General features: G+C 37.2%; 1 protein-coding gene across 22 annotated transcripts in view; it reads left to right on the top strand.

Annotated features, from left to right (window-relative positions):
- Positions 1 to 25,551, top strand: part of DST (dystonin) — a 471,247-nt gene that overhangs the window by 122,059 nt on the left and 323,637 nt on the right. The gene's annotated exons all lie outside the window — the stretch shown is intronic.

Genomic DNA, 25,551 nt, shown 5'->3' with positions numbered 1-25,551 from the left:
ATAATCATAATTCTTCCTGGGAGGGTGGCTGCGGGTTAATTCTCCACGGGATTACTAAGGCATTGCTGCTCTTGCTTTGCATGGGGTGTTGGTTAACCCTACAAAAAAAGGTTCTTGGGTTCTTAAATTAAAAAAAAAAAAAGTTTTTTGGGTTTCACCACTGAGAGCATCCCCAAATCATTTTTCTTAGAATGATTTTATTTGAAAAAAGTTTGTGGTTTGTGAGTATATGCCCATTCTTATGCATCATAAAAATTACTTGATTGTGTGGTGGATGAAAGCCTTAAGTCAGTGAGTCTGTTGTAAATTTAAATGTAAAGCAGTATATTTTGAAATGCTTTTCTGCCTATTTATGTTTGGGAAATTCTGTGCCAACCTGATAAATTTTTTATATTTTAGTATTGTTTACTTTGACTTTATAGTTAAATATAGTGTTAGACAAAGTGCATCGTCTCATCTTAGAGTCTTTTTGTCTCTGGAAATCATTTTTCAGTATGTACAGACAAGAGACACAGTAAGGAGACCAAAACACTCCCCACCCAGGGTTACTGACAGACCCTTGATATATTAATAGTGAAGAGTGGCCGGTTTCATAGCTTGGATTCAGAGGGTTTTGTATCTTTCGAACATTTGCTTTGGTCTTAAGAAACTATATCTGCAAATTGAATGGAGGGTTATATGGTTAAAAATGGCATGCATTGCTACTTTTCTATTAGCAGAAAGAAATATAAAATCCTGAATTGAACAACTAAATTCCAAATTTCCAAAATGCTCACAGTCTACCCAGAAATGTATTTTATCTCTTTCTAGAACATGTTTTGTTATTGACATTCTTTTAATCCATGTTGAATTTGTAAACAGCGCAATCAGAATTCCTTTGTGCCAAGACTCTATTGTGTATAACATTGCCACTGAGCAAGTGCATTGATATTTTAGGCTAAAGCACATCGGTAGCATTTATGTTGCGTGTGTAATACATTCATATTTATTTCTGTCTTTATATTTTAAAATAAGGTTTTTAATCAGTTTTCTCCAGAACGTGAAAAATGAAAAATATTGCAATGCAGATTAACAAACCTTATTGAAGACTACACACCTGTGCTGTTTAAAATCCAAAAGCAAAAAAGTCTGGAAGTTTTTTCATACTTTTGAAAAAAATTACTGCTGTGTGAATTTTTGTCTCATCAAGTTTTACCTCAGTGATGTATGGGTGATTTCAGGTGACTTTGAAAACGATAATTGTTGCTTTGACTTGTCTTGCAGAAGCAAGCATTCTTTAAAAGCTTGTTTCTCTTTGCCTTTGGAAATAAAAGGAAAAGATCCAAAGGCCATTGCATTTCTCACTACACTTCATTTTAATTATAGCCTAATGATCATCATTGCAGTTAAATATACTCTTTCAAACCTACAGTCCCAAATTTCACTGAAAAAGTGAGCAATTTTCTTTGTGGTCTTAAAATGCTTAGGTCATCAGTTTGTGCTTGGCTTTATAGATGTCCTATGTTTCATTTAGTTTTGGAAAGGAAAGTAAGAGTATTGGCCAGTGTATTATACGTAAAGCTGGGGACCTGGAAAACTCATTGTTTCCCAGTTTGTTTTGAAGCCAGTTATGATTTCCCATCAGTATCCAATACGATGACTTCACTATAGTGCTTATTAACCGTGATGACTTGCTATGGGGGCTGATCTAATCAGGAAAGAATTGTAGGCTTTGAATAGGGAGTGTCAGTTCACTAAACTTTCAAAGTACAGTCGCTCATTTTCTGAAATCATGCATTGTTCAAACATTTCACATTCCCATTTGAACTTAAGAGAGGTTATTTGGATTTTTATTTCTGACAAAGTTCCTTGGTTACAGAATGAGTTTGCATTCAGCTAGAGTATTATCAGGTTGCCAAGTTATCATATGCCCCAGCTGTTGAATAGTGTAAGTGGTGGAGTCAGCTGGAACAAATTCAAAATTTGTCTGTTGTCAGAAACGTAGAATTATAATAATCTATACTGTCAGCAGTTATGAGTATTGGATTTAGAAGCTGAGAGTTTTGTTAGGCTTAGTCCTCAGATGGCCTGTGCGAGGACTTAAAACCCAGTCCTTTGTAGAAAACTGAGTAGTACCAAGTTAGTGAGCCCCAGTTGTTTATGATGTGGTCTGTTCTTGTGTCTTGCTTTGGTCCTTTACTTCTGAGTGAAAACAGACGTTCGATGAATTAGAACAACACAGAAAGAGCTGTTTGCTGCAGAGAAGAGTGCAGTGCTCTGACTCATATTGTAGTTCTCTTGCTTATAAGATATACTCATAGCCGGAATATTCAGGATATCTGATTAAAAAAACATCACATTACTTCAGCTAATAGCACAGTCAGGGTGAAAAAAGGCATTTATTTACAAATAAGACATATTACTTATTGTTTATGCTGGAAACTGTCCAAGTCAGTGGCTTTCTTATATATATATATATATATATATATATATATATTAGATTATCCAGTGTATTTACTATGTAATATGAAACATGTTTAGCTTAGCATAAAGGACAGAATGATCCCTCTTGTTTTTTTGGGGGGGGCAGTATAAGGAAACTCACCTGTATACTGTTATCTTGATTAATTATACATTTTTATATTATTAATATTAGCTCTCACCTGAATCTGAAATTCTGCTACTTAATTTTGTTATTGGAAGATTTAATTTTCTCAACACTTTTTGAAAAGGTTGTTAAGTGTGAAAATGACATAATTAATGTGAACCCAATAAATTTTATTTTATACATTTTAGCCTAATTTAGAAAGAAGGCAAATTACTTCAGCCCAAAAAACTGGGTCTTTTCCTATTGATCTGGAAATCAAGCAGTTGTCCCCAGACAGCTGTAAAAAATGTTTCACTATCATTCTCTGTGAAAGGTGAGTGGCAGATTTTTTACTTATCTAGAACATCACTGAAAAATCCTCTTTGATTATTTTGAAAGAAAGGCAAAAAAATTTTTTTATTTTTTAATTTTTTTTTGCTTGTTTGTTTGTTTTCCATGGAAACTTTGAGTAATTGCTTTAACCCCTTCTCTCAGGGCTATGTAATTCTGCCTATGTGCTTGGTGACTGGAGGGACTGAGAACCACTACACCTGTAGTTTTCATCTTCACTTCAGTTTTATGGCCTGCATAGACGTGTGGTTGGAAAAAATCCTGTCATTTTGTTGTGTGAGCCGACTCTGGTGCCATTTGGATTGAAAGTTGGAATGTAAAGTTTTCTGGAACTTCCCCCCGCTTCATACTGTGTAGTCTTGGAAGATCTTGCTCAGTGGTTTTCACTTGGCTTCCAGGATTCTACAAAAACTTGATTTCAGATTTCATCTGCTCATGCTCTGCTCATGGCTTAATGTACTTGTCAGTTGTGTAATAAGTGAACTTGAACTGTGCGGCATCATGATAGCACTGTAGTGCTGCAAGTTATAACAGCATTCGTTTGGGCTTTTTCTTTTAACAAATGAAGTGGGCTTAGTCTGGTAATGAGTGTTAGCTAAGGTTGTAGTTGGTTGTTTGTAACAGAAAACAGATGATAGTGTTTCTTTGTCTTAGGTACTGAGAAGATGTGGTAGGCAGGTAGGCAGACCAGGATTGCAGGGTACTTTTATTGGCCAGTGGGACCTGAACTTCTGTATTGCTGTTTAGCCGATTCTCAGTGGCCGCTCAGCCACTGAGATGTCTTTCTCTCATCACAAGATGGCTATTCCTCTTCAGCCATTGTGTCTTACTTCCAGATGGAAGAAGGAGAATTGCAGGGGTGCCTGGGTGGCTCCGTTGGTTAAGTATCCAACTCTTGATTTCAGCTCAGATCATGATCTCAGGGGTGGGGGACGGAGTCCTGCCTGGTGCTCTGTGCTGAGAGTGGAATCTGCCTGTTTTTCTCCCTCCGCTGCCCTCCCCCCATAAATAAATAAATAAATAGATCAATAAAATCTTTATTATTATTAAGTTTTAATATTTAATTTATTTATTTGACAGAGAAAGACACAGCGAGAGAGGGAACACAAGCAGGAGGAGTGGAAGAAGGAGAAGCAGGCTTTCCGCAGAGTGGGGAGGACTATGCGGGGCTCCAGCCCGGGACCCTGGGATCATGACCTGAGCTGAAGGCAGATGCTTAATGACTGAGCCACCCAGGAGCCTCAGTAAATAAAATATTTAAAAAAAAAAAAAAAGAAAGAAAGAGAGAGAGAGAAGAAGGAGAATTGCAAGGACAAAGGACAGAAGGTGAAAACTAGTTGAGTTAGCCTCCTTTTAAAGAGGTTTTTTAGAAGCCCACTTAGCAACTCTCGCTAATATCTCATTGGCCAGAACTGTTAAAGGGACCACTGCTGTCTACATAGCAACTACGAACATTTGAACAGGGTTGAAGTTCTGTTGGTTAAAGAGTCAGGCAAAATGGTTATTTGCAACCAGCAGTGTCTAGCACACAGAGGGTAAAGTATCTGCCCTGGAAGTAGAAGGTTAAAGTTTGGACACATATTAACATCCCTAACACAGTATATTTGACTTTGCTAAAGTGTAAGAGAATATCTGAAAGATCCATGGAAATCTATGAGGATTTTCAATATGACACGGTTGGATGTTTTATAATGTTACACCATGGGTTTAAAAGTAATTTTTTCCCAAATAATTAGGATTTAAATTGGCCAAAGAATTTACTCGTTGGTTCATACTGTAAGGAACATATATCCATCTAGGAATGTAAGCAGTTATTAGATATTGTTAGCGAATTTAACTTCGAACCCAAAGAGCAGACTGATGCTTCTTTAGTTTCTTTTGTTCTGACTTAGACTTTTGTAGTTATCTCAACATTTATTTGCGTAGAGACTTTAAAAAAGCTTTATGCTTTTGAAAATTTTTTATTTGAGCAATTTGGAGACTCTTATTATCTGGCTCAGTAACGATTGTAGGCAATAAGTGACATGGAAGGAGAGGCAGTGGGAACAATTTATTGTTCTATGGTTATTCTGTAGTCAGGCAAAGAAACGTCTGTGTTTTTGTGTTTGGGTCATGTGAGCCCAGGAGCCTGGCTCTTTGGGGAGCTGGATTGTTTGCCCAAAGTGTCTTCATGAAATTGGAGCCTGTAAAAACATCCGAAGTTATAGAGGTGACAAAAAGAGGCTGTCATATGTTCCTTTCTGTTTTAGTTCCACAACTAAGAATAAAAATGTATAAGATATCTGGCTGTCTATGTCTGATGAAAAAATTAAGTAAGAAGATTCGTAGTTTAGAATGTTTAGTCTTTCTTATTCATTACAAAGAAAGTCGGGTGGTTCTATTACATGGGACTTTTCTGTCTATAATGGCTTCTGAAAAAGAAAGACTTTGGTGTCCATTTCTCAGCTCTTACTAAGTTAGGGATCAAGGCTACCTGTTTCCAAAGAGTAATTTTAGGCAGATATCTGCTGAAGTACATCATTATTTCTGTTAGAGATCAAATAAGGATTTTATTTATTTTTTGGTTTATTTCCTTAATGCTATTTTATTTGCTGTTATTTTTCAACCTATTCTTAATCACTTTCGGAAGAGGAAGCAAATAATTCTGCTTGGTTTGGTGTTGTGTAAAGTTATGTACTTGGGGTCAAATGGGATTTTACCCTGTGAGAAGGTGAAGGTCCCAGAGAGGAAAGCTTGAGAAAAGAGACTAGTGTGACTGTACCATTTCATTAGCATAGCCAGAGAATCCAGTTTGAATGTTTGGCTAAAGTTGCATGGTAAGTTTTAGAGATGGCAGTGCATAGAGGTTGTAGGAAGATGGAAATGGGTAAATAAGGAGTATAATGTTGGACCAGATGGAAAAGAGCCTTGAATGCCACACTGAGGATCAAGTTTCGGCTTTATTCTGTAGGTAGGGAAGGGACCCCTGATGATCTTCAGTGGGATGTTACCAATGAAAATAGTGTTTAGAGAGATAACTCTGGTAAAGGTATGGAGTATTGAGTGGAAAGGAAGATTCAGGAAGCAGGGAGACAGGTTAAGAGGCCATTGTAAAATTATGGTGCTTGGAGTAGAAGGCTGATTCAGGAGAAATGGTAGAAATTGACAGGATGGCTAATTGGTTGGTTTTGAGCGTGGGACAGGAAGGGGTGCAGTGACTTCCATTGTTGAAGTTATATTGAAGAAGTTTGAAGTATTTTCTTTTTAATTTGTGTAAAAAGATTTGTAGTGTGTTCATTAGAAAATATTTTTGAAATAAATTTTTAATATTAACCATTATTAGACCTTCTTTGGTAATGAAATGGAATGAATGCTGTTTTCTTGACATTGGAAATACAGCAAGTAGTATGACCTAGAAAACTAGAATGTTCTAGTTAATGTAGGGCTCCTTAAGTAATAGCTTATCAACCTTATTGGGAATCCTCTGAACAGGATTTGTAGTATCTTAGAGCAGAGATTTTGTTTTCTTTAAGCAAATAAAATTACTAGTTTAAGGTCATTTTTAGAAGGAACTGTAAATGATTAAAAAACAAATCTTTCAGTGTATTTCAGTAATTTTTTTCATTTGCCACTTTTTTTTCATTACATAAACTTGAGATTTGTAGAGTCAGTTTTGTTTGGTATATAAGGAGTTCAATGGTTATATGATCATGTAAGTTCTAAGCCATCTTTGTTTATGGGTTCAGCTTTTATACACCTACTTATATACTGGACAGTGCTGGGTATTGCGAATGAATTATGTATGTATCATTTCTAACCCTCATAACCCTTTATCTTGACTACAACTACTACCATTTTACTAATATGAAAATTGAATCTTAGAGAAATTAATTTTCCTGAGATCATATAGCTATAAGTGGTGTCTGTGGCATTTGAGCAGAAAGTGTATATTTGACATAAACTATATATAATTTTTTGACATAAACTATATATTTTGAATTTTGTTACACTGACTGGTAAATGTTACAGAAATTGCTTTTATGAATATTTTTTATTAGGATTATGATTTTTGATTAATACAACGACTGCTTGAGGTGTGTTAAATGGATTCATGAAATTAAAATTAATAGTTTAAAAGTGTATAGGGATTTATTTCAATTCAAGTGTTAAATAGACTTTGGAGCTTGAAATTTTATATCTTAGCTGGAGTATAAATTCTAATTATTAGATATCCATGAAAGGAAAATAAAATTTTAGTGTGAACATTTTCAGTGTATATTTTGGTCGAGGAGTTTTTGAAAAGAATTAAGTTTTGTAAATGTCACCAGTGAATGTGGCCACTTTGATACATGCCTGAAATGTTTCCTGGAAAGAATCGTCAAAGGGAATTGACAAAGTCCTGATTTTTCTCTAGTGGGTGAAAATATTTCTCAGTGAATCCTGGTATTAAAGTCATTATACAAAGATACTATTGTCCCAGTGAATTAAAACATGCCCTTATTTTCAGTGTCAGAGTTCCCCATCTGGCCGTGCCAGTGTAACAATTTGTATTCTTAATTCTTGGTATGAAATACTATTACTTGGCGCCCTCTTTTACTACCTTTATTAAGCTAGTGAGGTATGATGCATCAGGTCGACCTCTGGATGCATGGTGGTAGGATAGAGTACTGCATAGGAAGTATTTTGAGCAGTAGAGATTACATGGACCATCAGTGAATGAGGTAGACCCAAGAACTCAAATCCTCTGGCTCCTCTTAGGCCAGTAGTCTTTTTTATTTTTACTTTTTTGAGTGAATAGACTATGAGAGTAGTTTTAGTTTCATAGAAAAATTGGGCAGAAAGTACAGAGTTCCCGTATACTCTCTCCCCTCCCTTCACAGTTTCCCCTTTTGATCTTGCATTGGTGTGGTATGTTTGTCATAACTGATAAACCAATATTGATATTTTATTACTAACTCATGTCCATAGTTTACATTAGGGTTCACTGTGTTGTACAATTCTATGGGATTTGACAAACGCATATATCATGGGTTTACCATTACAGTATCATACAGAATTGTATCTCTGCCCCCAAATCCTCTGCATTCTACCTATTCATCCCCTACAGTCCCTAAACCTCTGGCAACCACTGTTCTTTTTACTGTCTCCATAGTTTTGCCTTTTCCAGAATGTTATATAGTTGGAATCATATTGTTTGCAGCCTTTTCACACTGGATTCTTTTTTTTTTTTTTTTAAGATTTTTTATTTTATTTATTTGAGAGAGAGAGACAGTGAGAGAGAGCATGAGCGAGGAGAAGGTCAGAGGGAGAAGCAGACTCCCCATGGAGCTGGGAGCCTGATGTGGGACTCGATCCCGGGACTCCAGGATCACGCCCTGAGCCGGAGGCAGTCGTTTAACCAACTGCGCCACCCAGGCGTCCCAGTTCACACTGGATTCTTCAACTTGATAATAGGCATTTAAGGTTCCCCTGGATCCCTTCATGGGCTCATAGCTCATTTCTTTTTATTGCTGAATAATATTCCATTGTTTGGATGTACCACATTCTGTTTATCCACTCATCTATTGAAGGACAACTTGCTTGCATTCAGTTTTTTCAGTTATGAATATAACTGCTATAAACAGTTGTGTGCAAGGTTTTGTATGGACATACGTTTCCAGCTCATTTGGGTAAATATCTAGGAGTACAACTGTTGGATCATATGGTAAGGCTTTGTTTATCTTGTAATAAACTGCTAAACTGTCTTCCAAAGTGGCTGTACCATTTTGCATTCCCACCAGCGATGAGTGAGAGCAGTGCATGAGAATGATGCATCCTCATGAGCAGTGGGTATTGGCAGTGTTTTGGATTTTAATCATTTTAATAGGTGTGCAGTGTAACAACATGCCGTGGAACATCTTTTTATATGCTTATTTGCCATCTGTGTCTCTCTTTTGGTGGGGTGTCTATGCAGATCTTTTGGCCACGTTTTCAAAATTAATTAATTAATTTGAGACAGACTGAGAGAACACGATCAGGGAGGGGCAGATGGAGAGGGAGAGGGGAAGAATCTCAAGCAGACTGTCCACTGAGCACAGAGCCCAACACGGGGCTTGATCCCACAACGCTGAGATCATGACCTGAACAGAAACAAGAACTGGACACTTAACCAGAGGAGCCACCCAGGTGCCCATTGCGTACTTTTTAACTGGATTGTTTATTTTCTTATTGTTGAGTTTTAAGAATTCTTTTTATGTTTCAGGTAATAGTCTTTTATCAGATATGTGTTTTGCAAATGGTTAATTTTTTATACTGATACCTCCTTTAGACACTTTTAAACCATTGCATATTATGTTGTTTAAATAAGGCCCTGATTATTATTATTATTATTTTTAAAGATTTTATCCACTTATTTGACAGAGAGATCACAAGTAGGCAGAAAGGCAGTCAGAGAGAGGGGGAAGCAGGCTCCCCGCTGAGCAGAGAGCCTGATGTGGGGCTCGATCCCAGGACCCTGAGACCATGACCTGAGCCAAAGGCAGAGGCTTAACCCACTGAGCCACCCAGGCGCCCCAAGGCCCTGATTATTTTCTTTCATCTGGTCATACTGTTTTTAAGTACTGCTTTGTTTTGGGTACATGCATTGACTCTTGTAGCTGCTTTGTGGGATTGCACGCGGTAGCTCAGGGTTCAGCTCTCTGACAGTTTGCTTAGTTTCTCTGCATCTGCTGCTGCGATTCAGGGATCCAGCTCATTGGCAGCTATGATGCCTTATAGCACTTGAGTCTAAAATTAGTTGAACTGTTCTATTTTAAGGATAAACTGAAATTAGTAGTCCATGTCCTGAAAAACATGTGAAAGTTAAACTCTTAGGATATTGGATTACTTACTTAAAATGTAATCAGAAGTAGGGTTATATAGCTAGTTGTTGGTTTTAATCTTTTTTTAAGTGAGTTTTTGTTATGGCAATTTGATTATGGCCTGGGTATGATGGTATATGTATATAATATCTAAGAACATAAAGTTTTACTTTTGTCTCTTAGACTGAAGGCAGTGCTTTTACCAAAGTGATCATGTTTGAGTTTTAAAATCACATGAGTTAAGAGGGAGAACAAGATTACCTGATTTTTTCCTTCAGCTCATTTCAGAAGAGCCACACACTGAATATTTATGAATGCTGGAACACCACTGACTACCTTTGTTAGGGGAAATAAGGTGAATGATGAAGGTATTTGGTGGTTCCTTCTGTGATCTACATAACAAACTGGAGAATATTGAAAATAGTAGGAAAAAAACTGAGTGAAGTTTGTTCAGAGTTTGATTTTGTGTACAGTGTGGATTTTATAATCCCCATTAAGTGAGGGCTTATGGTTATGAAGGTATTTGCAATGTGACTTTATCTTTAAGGCAATCTCAGAAGCAATAACTTTTACCTGCTATATATAATTTGTAGTCTTTATATTTTTTCCTTGAAAAATTTTGGAGGGAGTGAAGGAAGTATTGAAGAATTTTAAGTTACAGAAAGCAAAATGCAAGGATAGTGTGCTTTCCTTGTGGAAAAACAGATGTACTTAGTCTCCATCATTTTCCATTTAGAACACTATGTAGAAATTTAAATTTGGCCTCAGTAGAATTAAAATAATAAATAGAATGAAATACTTTTGTTATTAACATTTCTTTGAAAACATTCAAGCTGCATTGTTTCCAGCTGATTAGCTTTCTAATCAGGAATTAATTGATTCCATGCTTGAAGTGAACAAACCACCATTAACATACAGTCTCCCCCATCTTCATCACATTTTGTAATCAGTGTATACTTAGAAGAACTGGGAAGGCACGAAGCGTTTGGGGCCAGGAGAAATTGGAAATGACCAAATTGGAATATGTGGTTGAATTCTAAATATTTATTTATGTTTAAAGATTTTATTTATTTATTTGAGAGAGAGAGAGAGAGCATGAGCCAGGGGTGGGGGTTGGGGAGGAGGTGCGGTGGTGAGAGCAAAGAGAGAACCAGGCTTCCGGCTGAGCAGGGAGGCAGACTTGGGGCTCAAATCCAGGACCCTGAGACCTTGACCTGATCTGAAGGCAGCCGCTTCACTGAGCCACCCAGGAGCCCCTAATTCTAAATATCTATTAATCATATGATTAAAAAATGTGCAGCGGAACTAGGACCTGCAGAAGGAAGAGAAACATAGAGCTATAAGACTATAGCCTCCCAAAGAGCAGTTTGATGAAGAGGGTGGACCAGCTCTACTCATTATAAGTAGTGCCACAAAAGAGGAGGATCTGAGCATCCTAGGGTTTTATTAGCAGGGTGTGGGCTATTTGAAGGAAAGCAGAATTTCAATAGGGGTGTTTGTAAGTGGGGTGGATGGTGTCAGCAGAGGGTTTTCTTTGCTTTACCATTTCATCTGGGCAATGTGACCACATGTTTCATTCACTCTACATTGTAGGGAAAGTATTATCATACTGATTTAATCAGTACTTTAATGTTAACCAAGCATATTTCATTTTTAGGATAGCCACTGAATATATTCTGGGATTGATAGATGTTCATATTTTGGTTTACCTTTTATTTAATATAAGTTTGGGCTATCTGTAATCCATAAACTTTTTGTTTAACATGGTTTTGGGCTGTGCAGAATCTATAAACTTTAGTGAGAAATTCTATTGCTGGCTGTTGAGAATTTAGTTACTTGAGGGAAAACTTCCGTTATCCTTTATTTCCATTGTTAATAGAAGCAGCTTTTAAAATTACAGGGTTTAACATTTCAACAGAAGAACTATCCTATTGACTAAAGGTGTAATTTTTGTAGTACTCAATGGAAAAGGAAGAACTGTGTAAGTACTTGGGGGAATGTGAATGAAAAATTTGATACAAACTCACTAACATTTTTGGAAAATAAAGAAATGTGCAAAATATGAATAAAAAATAATAGGTAGCTCTGTTATCCAAATATTTAATCTTCAGACATAGTTCCTTATCTTTTTCCATTTCTCTTTTTTCCTTAATACAGAACATTTAAAAATTTGGATCACTGTAAAGTTCTGTATCCTGCTTGTTCATTTAATATATCATGGCATCTTCTAATGCCATTAAATATTACTTCAAAACAGTTTTAAGTGATTGATGCATGTATTCCATTGTGTAGCGGAATAAACAATGTCATGAAACCTTTTAATCAGTTTTGTATCCGGCTGGGTGTTGGTGAATATTATTACGTTGCTATCTTTTGATGTTATAAACTTAAGAAATAAAAGTTTTCAAGATAAGAAAGAAATCATGGACTATTTAAGTTACTTATCAATTAACTGTTTCTAAGGTACTGCCTGATTAATGATTGAGTGGATTCTTGAGGTATCTATCTATCTATCTATCTGGCCCTATATATCTATATCTATTTATGTATCTATCTCTGACTTAAAAATTCCAGTCACTCTGAATTTTAGAAATTCAACGATAGTAAAGGAAGCAAAGACTAATAATCAGGAATCTGGTTTCCATTCTTGACTCTTTTGCTAACTAACTAGACTTAGATGGATTTATAAATTAACATGAATAGTCACCAAGATTTCTTTCCATCCTGTAATGCTGGCTTTATCATTAAAGCCATTAATTCATCATTAATTCATATCATTAATTCATCATTTATTCATTTAGAAAGCATTTATTGAGTGCTTTTGTGTGCCAGCAAGCGTGTTAGATCCTTAAGGTAATAGACACATTAATAAACAGTAGTCTTGAAGATTAGCACAAGTAATGAAATACAAATGCAATCAACTTCAACCTGTATCGATAGCCCTGAGGAGCTTTTGAGCACTGTCTTTTATGTTTTTGTTGAGTTGGAACGTATCACTTTGTACAGATATGATCTGTTTATTCTTGATATCACTTTCTGACATATTTTCCATTTACTGTTTATGGCATTGGTTTCTTTTTTAATTTTTGAAATTATCACCATAATTACAGTTTTAATTTTTTTTCAAAAACCATTATTGATTTCTTTGAAATCTTTTTTTGTTTGTTTGTTTGGTTGTTTTTTAAGTAGGCTCCCAGCCCAACATGGAGCTTGAACTCACAACTCTGAGATTAAGAATCACATGCTCTACCGACTGAACCAGTCAGGCACCCCTGCAAACCTTTTTTAAATGCCTTCAGGGCTTCTGATATAGGTTGAAATTGATTGCATTTGTATTTCATTACTTATATTAATCTCCATGACTACTGTTTATTTATGGTACCGAATTAAGCAGTACTTTGGAGGATTAGGTTTATCTGTAATGTTGTTTGAAGTAGAACTTTTGGAAGAAATTCATATTTTTACAAGTTTTTTTTCATTCTCATCATATGCATTAATGATACGTAAACTTGGTGTCTTTAGATGTGTACAAATGAGCTCTTTTTGGACGTTTTTAAATTGTTATCTGTCGTGTCACTATGTATTGTTCTTGCATGGCTAGGTCGTGTTTCTTTTATTTTTAGTTAAATGATAATCACATATTATTTTTTAAAAGATTTTATTAGAGAAAGGGAGAGGGAGCTTGAGCAGGGTGAGGGCAGAGGGAGAGTGAGAAGCAAACTCCCTGTTGAGCAGGGAGCCTGAGGTGGGGCTTGATGCTAGGACTCTGGGATCATGACCTGAGCCTAAGGCAGATGCTCAACTGTTTGAGCCACCTAGGTGCCCCCCCCGCCCCGCCCCAATATCTAATTTTGAGGAAAGGCCTAAATGTTGTGTCCTTTGAGCCTTCTCCTTCCATCTCTGGTTAAATGGAAAATTTCTTTCACGGTACTTTTAATGCTTCACTTTAGTAATGAATGTGAACAAACAGGTCCTGGTTGGCCATTTTTGGGATCTAAGGTGGAGCTGCAGCCTTAGGACTAAGGATTGTGGTGTTCAGTTTTGAACCATCTTCATTCTGGGGGATTGCTTAAGTTGCCTAGATTTGTTTTTTTCCCTTCCCTTGTTCTTCCCTGCCTCCCAAGGTAACAGAGATATTGGATAGTTTTGCATCTAACTTGAATTCTACTTTCTTACGTACCCACCTTTGAGAATCGGAATGGAAAAGGTAGAGACACTAAGTGGCTGATTTTCTGTCCTCTCATTTTCTCCTCGAGAAAACTTATGTCCAGAGAAGTAGGACCAGCACATGGAGAAGCAAGAGTGAAGCTGAGGTCTCCTGCTTTCCCGTTCTCCATGTTCTTTGGTCTCCTTTTTTATTTTCTGGTAGGTAGAAGGGATGCTTTCAGTGGATGAACCTAAGTCACGTAATGAAAAAGCCTTGGCTTGCAAGAGCATTAGTAAGGAAAATAATACAGAAGGAATGAGTGGAGGAAGTGAAGCAATAGCTGAAATCATAATGGCATTCTTTTTTTTTTTTTTTTTAAAGATTTTATTTATTTATTTGTCAGAGAGAGAGGGGGAGAGAGCGAGCACAGGCAGACAGAGAGGCAGGCAGAGGCAGAGGGAGAAGCAGGCTCCCTGCCGAGCAAGGAGCCCGATGTGGGACTCGATCCCAGGACGCTGGGATCATGACCTGAGCCGAAGGCAGCTGCTTAACCAACTGAGCCACCCAGGCGTCCCTGAAACCATAATGGCATTCTAAACATGCAGGAAGAATGCTGAATTTCAGTGTTAGATTTGATTTTTTTTTAAGTTCTTATATATTTAAGTAATCTCTACACCCAACATGGGGCTTGAACTCACAACCCTGAGATTAAGAGTCGCATGCTTTTCTGACTGAGCCAGCCAGGCACCCCTCTGGTTATATATTTGAGGGACCAGTGTTATGTCGGTGATGGTAAATTGTGTGCAGTGGGCTCATCAGAGTTCTGAGGCTTTAAGAAATAGATTTGGGTTAAAGTAAATTGGAATTATAATATGCAATTACAATATTCCTCCATCTTGAAAGGTCCAGTGCCAATTTTGCTGCAGCTTTTTTATCAGCATGTGGATATTTGGCTGTTTCCTGGTGGATTGGGGCCACAGAGCACCCCCATTATTTACCCCTTCCCCATAACCTGCATTCTGAGGATTGGCTGGAATCTCTGGATCCTTCCCTTCTGCTGTGGACCAGGATTGAAAAGAGGAGAATATAATGCTATGCGACCTCAATTCTAATACATTTAGAGAGTAGGTAGGAGTGGCAGTGGAAGGGATGGAAAGTTTGCTCACACCTCCAATGGGCATATGGTATGTGTGCAAGGTACACATACCATATGTGTGAGAGAAGGAAAATAATAGAAAAAAAAAGGAGAGGAAGCTTATCACTTGGTATTTCTGGGGAGCTGGGAAATAGAGGTTTTTAGGTGAATGGTGGCCTGACTCTATTCCTCATCCTTTGGGTTTCCTTCCATATATTTTACCTCTCTCCAGCTCCTTCCCTGCTCATATATGTTCCTTCTGGGTGTCCCAGTGGCCTCAGTTCCCTCTATGATAACAGCAGCTAAGTATCTAATTGCGAAGGATGTGATTTGGAAAGTGTATTTCCAATAGGAATGCTCCTGTTGTATGTATTTATTAAACTTAAAAAAATAGATCTAATGTTAGATATTTTAATTATTCTAGATTAACTACAAAATGTCAGTGTATATTGTCTATCAATAATTTTTTTTTACCATTTTTTAAATTAAAAAATACAGCTTTAGGGGCGCCTGGGTGGCTCAGTGGGTTAAGTCGCTGCCTTCGGCTCAGGTCATGATCTCAGGGTCCTGGGATCAAGTCCCGCATCAGGCTCTCTGCTCAGCAGGGAGCCTGCTTCCCTTCCTCTCTCTCTGCCTGCCTCTCTGCTTACTTGTGATCTCTCTCTCTGTCAAATGAATAAATAAAATCTTTAAAAAAATACAGCTTTATATTAGTCCAGATTATATAATGTTTATTTAAACAACATTTGTAAGAGAAAATGAGTTATAAGTTGGTTGTTTGGAACTTTTAAGTAGATTTCTGTAGCATTGCTCATTGGTTAATTGAAGACAACTGACAAATTTTTGACAGTGGGCAAGTCTGTGGAGAAATTTCAAAGATTTTAGCAAAAAGCTAGAAATAGTGTGTATTTTTAAAGTCAGTAACCACTTGTACTCTTATCTTCCAAAAGCATTTAGTCTAACCAGTACTGGCAGGAATATAGGGAAACACTACTCTTGTGCATTGCTTGTGACATGTGATTTGTTACCCTCTTTGGGGAAGGGAAGTTGCTGCTGAAGGCACATTTACTCTCTGACCCACCAAAATTTTAGAATCTTTGCAACAATTAGAATTCAAGATATTTTTGTGACATTGTTTATAATAGCAAAATATTGGACAACCTGAATGACTCTCAGTAGGTGGTAGTTGAATAAAGTTTGATACTTCCGTGTTAAACAAATAACGAATATGAGTGAGATCTCTAAGAATTTACCTATAATATTTCTCTGATATATATTTTAAGGAAAATGAAAAGACAGAAGACTAAGATGTATGACATTTTTAAATTAAAAACCCTGTATTGGGGCGTCTGGGTGGCTTAGTGGGTTAAGTCTCTGCCTTTGGCTCAGGTCATGATCTCAGGGTCCTGGGATTGAGCCCCACATCCAGCTCTCTGCTCAGCGGGGAGCCTGCTTCCACCTCTCTCTCTGCCTGCCTCTTTGCCTATTTGTGATCTCTGACTGTTAAATAAATAAATAAATAAAATGTTAAAAAGCACACAAAAAAACCCCTGTATTAAAACAGAGAAATATGAAAGATAGAAACCAAACTGTTAATAATGGTCAGCTCTAGGGGGTGAGATTTTGTTTTTCAGTCTCTATAATTAACAGTTTAAAAAAGTATCTATTAATTCTGTATCTGTTAATTCTGTTAATTATCTGTTAATTATGTTAATTAAATCTGTTATCTATTCTGTATCTATTAATTTTGTTAGTACTATAAAGTATCTATTAATTCTGTAATAAATATAAATACCACTGCAAATAAAGTGGGAAGTTTAAAAGAAGAGAATTCTTAAATATTTGCAGGTATATGATGAAGCTGCTGGTTTTTGAGAAGAGCTTCCTCCATATGATTCTGACAGGTATAATGTATAAGCAACATTGTGGTTATTAAGTGACATTGCCTTAACAGACCATCTGCCACTTTCATAAACGATTCATAGACCTTCAGTTTGTGTGGTTGCTTATGGCTGAGGTGGTTCATTATGACCTCAGCTATCATTTTCAGCATCTGATTTGATTGTACACTTGCAGGCCGTCTTCTTGGGCAAAATCCACTGGGGCGAGAAGGCACTGACATGAATAGGGCAGAGAAATGTAATAATGGTCTCTAAGAAGTGCTGTCCTTAGCCAGAGTTCCTGTTTGTTTTGTTTCTTATCTGACTTAATATTTTCATTCATTTTAATGAATTATATACAAATTGGGTACTCATGACATATACAAAGGCCAATGTGCCCTATATCTCTTTGCTTGTTTCATATAGTCTTATTTCTCTAACAAGTAGGAATAAAGAAGTTATGGTAGAGCCCTATTACAGTACAATTTCTTTTTCTTTGTATTCAATTCTAAACTAACCCCATACTTACAGTATCCTTACTTTAGTACTTAATAGTATAAGATGATATGGAAATACACTGGAGAGATAAAGGAAAACACACTGCATATTTGTTTATAAGATCATCAAATAAGGGAATATTGAATACTTCTGAGGCTTGCAAAACTAAGGAGACTTTTTTTTTTTTAAAGATTTTATTTATTTATTTGACAGAGAGAGATCACAAGTAGGCACAGAGGCAGGCAGAGAGTGAGAGAGAGAAGCAGGCTCCCCGCTGAGCAGAGAGCCCGATGCAGGACTCGATCCCAGGACCCTGAGACCACGACGCAAGCTCACGATGCAAGCTGAAGGCAGTGGCTTAACCCACTGAGCCACCCAGGCGCCCTGTAGGAAACATTTTTAAGTGTTTTAAATCTTTCCATGTTTATTATGTTTGGCATACTGTAGACACTAATTTGTTTAAAGATTTATTTATTTATTAGAGGGAGAGGGGAGAGAATCTCAAGCATGTGAGGAGGGTAAGGAGCAGAGGGAGAGGGAGAGAATCTCAAGCAGACTCACCTCCGAACATGGAGCCTGACATGGGGCTTGATCTTACGACCCTGAGATCACAATGTGAGCCAAAACCAAGAGTCAGACACTTGACTGACTGAGCCATCCAGATGCCCCTAATTATTTTGTTTTATAAGTGGTTGGATGAATTAATTTCTACTGAGGATTTTGAGCTTTAGGTTTTTCTGAATTCAGTTTCTTAACCTAACTAGAGTTACTATCTTCAGATTCGTTAACCTTTTCTTTCAGGTGTCCAATCTGTTGAGAATCCAGCCCAGTGTATTTTTCATCCCTAGAAGTTTACTTTGGGTCTTTTAAATTTCTTGTGTCTTCCAGGTCTTTCCTTAATATGGTTTCCTCTATCTTTTTGAACATACTGGGTATGTTAGTAATAGCTGTTTTAATATCTTTGCCTACTACTTCTATTATTTGTTATTCTGGGTCTGTTCTTTTGATTACTTTTACTCCTATTATTGGTTTTATTTTCCAGCTTCATTACATGTCTGGTGACAAGTAAATAAATTGTTAATTTTATTTAGTTGGGTTCTGAAATTTTTTTAATGGGTTGTTTTAAGTGTTTCTGAGTTGATATAATTAAGTACTTAGAATGGATTGATCATGTCAAGGGTTGTTTTTTAGGTTTTGGTAGACAGAACCAGAGCAGAATTTAGTGTAGGGCTGATTTTCCCCACTACGGAAGCAGCAGCCTTTTGTGTTCTGCCTGTAGCATTCTGGTAGTTCTTTACCTGACTTCTGTAAGTTTCCTTATGTATGATGTACACAGTACTTAGATAAAGATGCAATCTCTTGCATATGTTTAGAGTGTGTTCTGTGAATTTTTTTCTGGTTCTCTGCCCTTCAAATTCTAGTTGTCTTAACCTTCTCAGATTAACTGTCTCTTCAACTGAAGTAGACTGGTAGCCTTCTCCCCTCCCTTTTCCCATTCTTGGCTGCACCCACCTCTCCTACACACACACACACACACACACTGTAGCCTAGAAACTCACCACGGGCAATATGCTGAGGTGACAGTAGGGCTCACCTCATTTATTTCCCTTTTTTCAGAGATCATTCTTATCTGTTCTGCCCATTGTCTCATGTCTAAAAACTGGTTTCATAAATTTTATCTTTCTTTTAAAGACAAAAGTTGTTTTGTAAAGTGGAGGAATAAATCCAGTCCCTGTTAATTTATCATGTCCAGAGGTAGAAGGCCATTCTTTTCTCTTTAATTTAAAAAAATTACAATGAGATGGGCTATAGAAATGTTGTAGACTTAAATTCTCAACATCCCTAGTACAGTTTATCCACAAGTTTTATTAAGTTATTTCTGTTTGTTGGAAGTTCTGGACTGAGCTTGGTGAAGGGTATAGAAGGGAAAAAAGCATTGTCCCTGTTCATGCATTTGTCTTTGTACTGGTATAACCCTAAAAATGTAAAAGTTGTTGTGTAACTGGAACATTAAGACATACATAAGATTTCTGTATCTTCACATCAAATGTAAATGTTTCTATTTATGTGATATTTAAATTTGAGTCAGCTTAATAAAACTATGTTGCCATAGTAGGCTAGGCATAGAGGAAAGATTCTTTTTATAGTGACAGCACATTTATTCAGAATAATAGAGCAGAATTATAGAACTGAGATTGTGTAATTTAGCTCCTGCATTTTATGTCTGAGAATTAAGTTCAGAAATACTAAGCTCATAGAACTAGTTAGCACCAGAGTTGGAGCTGGGGCCCATATTCTGATTTCTAGTTTAATGTTTTTTCCACTTAATCATGCTGCCCTTGTGCTAGGGTAAGGACAAAACCCCTTGTGCTACTTAAGCACCCAGATAGATGTGTGTGCTGTACTTCCCCCTTCTTCCTGGTCCTGACCAAGTAGAGTAAGTCTCAAGGGTCAGCCAACCTGTTTCCTTGGCAAGCTTCTGTGCAGTGTAAACATTACTACATTTTTAACATAAATCAAAACATTTAATTGGTCCCTTTGAACACATTCTATTGCATTAGGTCCTAATGCATGACATGCAATGAGCTGTTGGAAGGCGGTTGTGTGCTTGACTGTTATTTTGGAAGTTAATATTTGTGTTTCAGTTTGACTGTGGGCCTGTTTGATATTGACTTGAGTTGCTAAGTAATGTCAGAAGGTCAAAACAATTTTTAAGAGATGTGTGGACTGTATCTGATGACAGTTTGGCACTTAGCTTTTATCTCCTTAAGGTGGCCTTCATAGTTAACCATGGTAGATTAGCCTTGTTATTTTTAAAGAATACTGAATCTCTCTGGCTTTGGCAGCACAAAAAAGGCAAGGTTCCTGTCTGGTGCAGTTGCAGACAAAGTTATGTGGTCCTTTAGGGACACAGTGTTGAAAAGGAACCGGAGCTCGACAGTCAAGTTTGCATACATAGTAACAATGGGGATAAGAAGTAGATAAGAGATAACTAATATATTGATTTGCCAACATTTCCTTTTTTTCCTTTAAACAAGAAATTAAAGATGACTTACTGTAATAATTGCTCAAATAACAGGCAGGGGTGTATTGACAAATATTTGACCTAGTGCGGGGGTTGGGGGGTAAGTCTTGATTTATAGCATTTTCTCTTTTCTGTGGTGTAAATACTTTCACCATGGTCAATTTCAGGCTACCAACTTGACATCATTGACTGCAGATTGAGAAGTAGCACACTCTTATATTGCATACAATATATTTATTTGCATCTATTGCATACAGTGATGCAATAGATGCAAATAAATGCATGATCATAGATAACAGTAAAATGTAGTAAAACAATTAGTGATGAGTTTTGGATATTTATTATTTTTTAATGTAGTTTATATAATTATAGTTTTATCTAATTTATCTAATTTAATTTTTAATGATGTCTCTTTAAAAATTGGCAAACACAATCCTGAATCAACAGTCAAATCTCACTGAAGCTTTTATTAGCCAGCACTAACATGCCACTGAAAATAGGTAACACTTATTGAGCACGTAGTATCTGCTAGATATGATTACATCATCCTTGAAGTAACTGTATGAATCAAGTGCTTAAATTATCTCTGTTTTGCAGTGAATAAAGTTGAGGTCAATAGAGGTTAAGTAATATGCCCGAATGGAGGTTGGCAAATGTGGCAGAGCTGGGATTCAGAACCAGGCCACCTGTCTCAAAAAGCCTGTGCTCTTAAAATGTCTTTTGAGGTGAAAGATATTCTTGAATGTGAGGCAGTAGTAGATATGATAAATTTTAAGTAAATTACTCATGCTTCAGAATTATCTTATGACTTGTTTAAGTAATTGTTTAGACTTTATTTGAATTTTTCTTTATGACAAACTGTTAATATTCTTACTGTATGAAATGTTTATATAAATTGACAAGAAAAGAGATACTCTCGTCAGCAGAAAAACAGACCACAGACTTAGGCAGTTCAAAAAGACTAAAAATGGCTTGGGGCGCCTGGGTGGTTCAGTGGGTTAAGCCTCTGCCTTTGGCTCAGGTCATGATCTCAGGATCCTGGGATCGAGCCCGCATGGGGCTTTCTGCTCAGCAGGGAGCTTGCTTCCCCACCCCCTCTCTCTCTGCCTGCCTCTCTGCCTGCTTGTGATCTTTCTCTCTCTGTCAAATAAAAAAATAAAATCATTAGGAAAAAAAAGACTAGCAATGGCTTGTAAACATTGAAGGCAAGGACAGAATCCATTTTGTTCCTTGCAATATTAATCCAGCCCTTGCATAGTGCCTGACTCATAGCACAACCTAGAGGCTCCATAAATACAATTGGCGTACCTGTTAATTTATACATGTCTTAATGAAGCATATATAAAAATTTCTTGACCTTTTGCTTATATAAAGCTATTTCCTAATGTTGTGTTAAGGAGTTGACATATTTTATTTTTATTTATATTTATTTATTTATTTATTTTTTAAAGATTTTATTTATTTATTTGACAGAGAGAAATCACAAGTAGACGGAGAGGCAGGCAGAGAGAGAGAGGAAGGGAAGCAGGCTCCCCGCTGAGCAGAGAGCCCGACGCGGGACTCCATCCCAGGACCCCGAGATCATGACCCGAGCTGAAGGCAGCAGCCTAACCCACTGAGCCACCCAGGCGCCCCTATTTATATTTATTTTTAAAAGATTTTGTTTGTCAGCGAGAGAGCACAAGCAGAGGGAACAGCAGGCAGAGGGAGAAGCAGGCTCTCTCTGAGCAAGGAGCCTGATGTGGGACTCGATCCCAGGACCTTGGGATCATGATCTGAGGCAAAAGCAGATGCTTCACCGACTGAGCCACCCAGTTGTTCCAAGAATTGAAATTTTTTAAAAGAGGACTTCTGATTGTATTGTTAGAAACATTATTGAAAAACCCTAAGTTCGAATAAGGATGAAGAGGCCTAACAAATTTTTTTTCTTAATTAATATTAACAATCAATGTAAGCTGTTTTATATAACTTTGGTAAATAAAACTGATATTTCCTAAATTTATGAGACCTAGTGAAATTGTGAGAACTTGCTATGTGATTTCTAGAACCTTTAAGTTACAAGTAGTAGTGTTTTAATTCATTGAGCTCTTTCTTCTGCAAACCTTTTCGAATGTACAGCAATGTACAGTTTTCCTTGGACTGCTTAGAGACTGATATTTCACTTTGTGGTTTCCCCAGTTTTCCATCACTTTCTTCTCTCTGGTCAATGTTATTTTGGCCATTTCAGAGCTCACTTATACTTCTGGTGGACATTGTGAAATGTTTTGAGAAATGATGAAACATATCAGAAAAATGTTTTTGGTGCTGACATCTGAATTCTGAAGATGAGGAATTTGAGATTTGTGAATGGGTTTGAAAGAAATGTTTTTGTTAATATACTTGTCATCTAGGATTTTCTGTGATACTTCATTCTGGAGATGGAAAAGGCAGTAAGGGGGAAGTAGAAGAGGAAAAGAAACAAACAGTAATTGAATGATGACCCAGGATCAGATTCAGTGCTGTGTGTACATGCATTATCATTAATATAAAAGCTTTCTTATGTAGCAGTTGGGAAAAACTGCTGGGGGAGGTGGTAGGAAACTGGTTCCTTTAGAAAATATGTAATTCACTAAAAGGTGGTGATGTTGCTCTATCTTGGTGGTTATATAGCAGAGTACTTGAAGCCCTTGGGATTAGGACCCTTCTCTCTATTACAGAAACATCCCAAATAAGGTTGGCCAGATGATCAAGTTCCTTTGTTTTTGGCAGAACTTTATTAACTTACTCTCAATTTTATGTTGATCACCAAACCTGCTTTACTATACAGCATGTCTAATTAAAAAGGAAAATGATTATTTATTAAATGTAATTCATTTGGGAGATGACACACTCTTCAGACCCTGGGTCTCATGAAAGGTGGGGCACATGGAATAAAGGGGTATTTAATATTGAAAAGGTTAATTACTGTTGCTCCATTTGTTTTGTCTTATGACTTCTCATGGTGCCGAGATCTATCTATTAAAAGATAAAAACACTCAGGGCACCTGGGTGGCTCAGTGGGTTAAAACCTCTGCCTTCGGCTCAGGTCATGATCCCGGGGTCCTGGGATGGAGCCCTGCATCAGGCTTTCTGCTCAGCAGGGAGCCTGCTTCCCCATCTCTCTCTACCTGCCTTTCTGCGTACTTGTGATTTCTGTCTGTCAAATAAATAAAAAGTATTAAAAAAAAAGATGAAAACACTCATGTAAATGTATCCTTTGCTTAACTTTAGGAGGCAGAAACTTTTCCTTCCTACTCTTTCCTCCCTTGGGGCCCTTCCTTTCGTGATAGCATGGTTCTTGCTATTTAAAAAAAAAAAAAATTGACAGTTTGTCCTAGAAAGAAGTTGTATGAGTTTCCTACTGTGCTATAATACATTAGCACAAGTACAGTAGCTTAAAAAAAAACAGATTTAGTATCTTAAAGTTCTAGAGGTCAGAAGACCAGAAAGGGTCTTAGAGGCTAAAATCAGGGTGTCAACAAAAGTCTTCCTTCTAGACACTGTAGGGGAGAGAATGTGTTTCCTTGCCCTTTTTGGTTTCTAGAAATTACCCTCATTCCTTGACTCATGGCCACGTCACTTCCACTTCTGCTTCTTTGTCACATCTTCTCTCATTCCAATCCTCCTGCTTTTCCTCTTCCTGCTTCCTTATTTTGAGGAGACTTTTGATTATATTAGATCCACCTGGATGATCCAAGATAGTCTCACCCCAGGATCCTTAACTTAATCAGAGGGGTACATAGGTTATAGGTTCTGTAAGATTAGGATGTTGTGATTCCCGGGGGACTTTTATTCTGGTGCCACAGAAATTCTTAGAACTTTCTGGTAAAATACCAGATAGCACAACTTTCCCTATATTAGTTGATCATAATGGAGACCAGAGATAATGTCCACTAACCTTTAGAAATGTCATCATGATCCCCCCCCCTTTTTTTTTTTAAAGATTTATTTATTTTTTTGAGAGAGTGAGCAGGCTTATGCACCCAAGTAGGGGGAGGCACTGAGGGAGAGAGTTTTCAAGTAGACTCCATTTTGAGTGTGGTCTGACCCATCATCCATGAGATCATGACCTGAGCGAAACCAAGAGTTAGTCGCTTAGCTGAGTGAGCCACTCAGGCACCCCCATCATGATTTCCTTTAACACATAAATATGATTTAATAAAAAGTAAAATATAACAAGTTTGGCTAATTTGTATTACTCTGTTTTGAATAAAAATGGGGGAAAATAGTCAAAGGAAATATGACTTCATTTCTTGCAATAGAGTTTAGTGATAAAATATTATCACTATTAAAAAAAACCCAAATGAATATTTATCTCACAGTTCCCCGTGAAAAGTCTTATTTTCTCAGATTGTTTTTCAAATATCCAACCTGCATACATAAACAATATCATTTGTCTTCATCTGAGAAGGAAAATAAAATCAAATGGCTCTTGGATTTTCTTGGAAAGGTTATGTTATCTTCTCAGCTGGTTTAAACTGTGAAGTTGCCTTTAAAAAATAAATTCTTCATCCAAGGAGATGATTAGATCAGTAAGGTTATCTAAGTGAAGTATCTTTAGAAAGGGAGATGCCCAAGTGAAAAGTAATAGTCCTCATTGAAATTTTCTTTTCTTTTTTTTAAAAAAGAATTTATTGGGGTGCCTGGGTGGCTCAGTGGGTTGAGCCGCTGCCTTCGGCTCAGGTCGTGATCTCAGGGTCCTGGGATTGAGTCCCACATCGGGCTCTCTGCTCAGCAGGGAGCCTGCTTCCCTCTATCTCTCTCTCTGCCTGCCTCTCCATCTACTTGTGATCTCTCTCTGTCAAGTAAATAAATAAAATCTTAAAAAAAAAAAAAAGAATTTATTTATTTATTTATTTGAGAGAGAGAACAAGTGGAGGAGAGAGGCTGTGGGAGTGGGGAGGGAGAAGCAGGCTTCTGGCCGAATTGGGCCTGATCCCATGGACCCAGGGATCATGACCTGAGCTGAAGACAGGTGCCCAACCAACTGAGCCATCCAGGCACCCCCTCATTGAAATTTTCTTTTGGGGTGCCTGGGTGGCTCAGTGGGTCAAGCCTCTGCCTTCGGCTCAGGTCATGATCTCAGGGTCCTGGGATCAAGCCCCGCATTGCA

This window comes from Neovison vison, chromosome 1 (genome assembly GCF_020171115.1).
Source record: "Neovison vison isolate M4711 chromosome 1, ASM_NN_V1, whole genome shotgun sequence".
In the NCBI taxonomy this organism is placed as follows: domain Eukaryota; kingdom Metazoa; phylum Chordata; class Mammalia; order Carnivora; family Mustelidae; genus Neogale; species Neogale vison.
The sequence above is the reverse complement of the archived record's forward strand: the minus strand, read 5'-3'. Positions and strand labels throughout refer to the sequence as shown.